The sequence below is a fragment of the Elephantulus edwardii genome, unplaced genomic scaffold, assembly GCF_000299155.1.
Source record: "Elephantulus edwardii isolate Elephantulus edwardi_28Jun2011 unplaced genomic scaffold, EleEdw1.0 scaffold00206, whole genome shotgun sequence".
In the NCBI taxonomy this organism is placed as follows: Eukaryota; Metazoa; Chordata; class Mammalia; order Macroscelidea; family Macroscelididae; genus Elephantulus; species Elephantulus edwardii.
In genome coordinates this window covers 4,788,248-4,790,562 of record NW_006399956.1, presented here as the reverse complement: position 1 = coordinate 4,790,562, position 2,315 = coordinate 4,788,248, and positions in this window count along the sequence as shown.

Here is a 2,315-nt window from a genome sequence, read left to right as displayed (position 1 = left end):
ACCACAATGAGATATCATCTCACTCCAGTAGCGGTGTCAAAGTTTAACAGGACAGCAAGTAATAAATGTTGGAGAGGATGTGGTGAGATAGGAACTCTTATACACTGTTGGTGGGATTGTTAAATGGTACAACCACTCTGGAAGGCAGTTTGGCACTTCCTCAAACAGGTGAACACAGAAATTCCTTATGACACAGCTATTCCATGACTTGTAATATACCCCAAGAGAATGAGAACTGAGGCACAAACGGAGTACAGCAATGTTCAGAGCAGCATTATTCACCGTCACAAGAACACAGAATCAAACCAGATGTCCAACCACAATTGGGTGGATTGAGAAATTATGGTACATTACACAATCGAATACTACACAGCACGCAGGACCAATGATTTTGTAAATTACTGCTTAATTTGGGAGGGACTGGAAAGCGTTATGCTGAGCAAACTAACTCAGTCCCATAGGATAAATAATATATAAGACCGTTATTATATGATGAGTATAAGGATTCAAGGAAGGGGAGGGTGGAAGAGGGGTGAGGATGGGCAGAGGAGTGTGGGGCATTGAGAGGGTTAATCATAAGATCACACAATTTGATGGGGGAGGTGAAGGAAATGGGAAAGATCAGAAATGAAAAACAATGTATTTGGACTTTGTAAATAAGCCTGTATAAAATTTTTTAAAAAGAAAGAAACAAATCAAATAGGAAAAGCCATGGGGGGAAAAACCTACTAAAAGCCAAAGACATTCAGTGTTGTAAAAACAGAACAGTCAGCGTGGAGACAGCAGCATCTGACCTCCACTAACTACACAAGAGGAAGAGCCTCCATCAGCTGCATAACAGCACACAGTCAAATCCTATGTAGCCAGTGGTAGTAACTTCCTTTAGTCTTTTTGGTGATGATGTCTACTCCTCATGCTCCTGCAACTTCTATTAATCCTCACACTTGCTTTTCCTCTGAGACTTCTTGATGCTCTGCTGTTAGGCTCACTGATTCATTGCCTTGGCCACATAGAAGTTACAATATTTGGGATGATAGTGTTTGTTAGGGTGATAACTGATTACAATTCATGATGGAGACAAGATACAATTCTTAGGACAGCATCTCGGGTGGGCCCACAAGCCCTCTGACCCTCCACCCCAGTGGACCTTGCTTGCCACCCCACTGGACCTTGCCTTCACTGTGTGCCAGAGATAACATAGCTCTTTCAGTCCTGCAGTATATGGTGTCTATCTCACCACTCCCACTCCTCTGTCTGTTAATTCAGGCAAAGGCCCTTGACTCTAGCTCTGTGGGGGCAGTGCCAGTTCAGCTCTATCTCTTCAATTTCTGCTTCTCTATTACTGCTGCTGCTGCTGTTGCTGGTCTGGGTCTCCACCTCAAGCAAGAGTTTCTGGCCCCACAGGACACACTGCCCTCTGCATCTTCTTTCTTCATCATAGTGAGATCTCTATTTTCTGTCTCTCTACTGCTCAATATAAGCCTAGCAGGATGGCAACATTTACCAATCCTCTCATTAATGATTCAATCTTATTTGCATGTTTCCAACTGACAGGTGCTATTTATCTTATTTGCATGGCCAGCAAGCTAATTTCTTTGGTAAAGCCACAGATGCTCTACATCTGTATAGTTCTACCAAACCATGTGGCAAAACCCCCATGATAAAAGCCAATGACTAGAAAAGCTCAACTGAATGATACAATAGTACAAGTGTAAGTAAGCCTGGAGAGTATCAATATGCCCTTTCAGTCAAACCAAATCTTGTATAAATTCTGTTCATAAGAATATATGCTTGAAGTGAGCAAAAGACATAGAAAGATTTTCAGAGGATAACATTTGAATGGCCAACAGACACATGAAGAAATGCTCAAAATCACTGGCAATACAAGAGCTGCAAATCCATGAGATAATGTCTTACCCCAGTAGCAGTGGCAAAGTTTAGCAGGGCCGCAAACAATAAATATTGGAGAGGTTGCGGAGATGTGGGAATGCTCATACCCTGTTGGTGGGATTGTAAAATGGTACAACTCTAGAAGACAGTATAGTGTTTATTCAAAAGTTGGAAATAGAAACTGTATGACCAAGCTATTCCACACAAGAAATTGTTGTTGTTGTTGATTGCATTCAAGTCGAGCATGACTCATAGTGACCATATGAACCAAAGGCCTGAAGCCCCTCTACAACTATTGCCATTTATCAAAGTTCCTAGAGTTTCTAGAGTCAAGTTGTTTATACCCCAAGAAAGTTAGAACTGAAACACAAATCGAGATTTGTACAACAGTGTTCATAGCAGCATTATTCACCATCACAAGAACA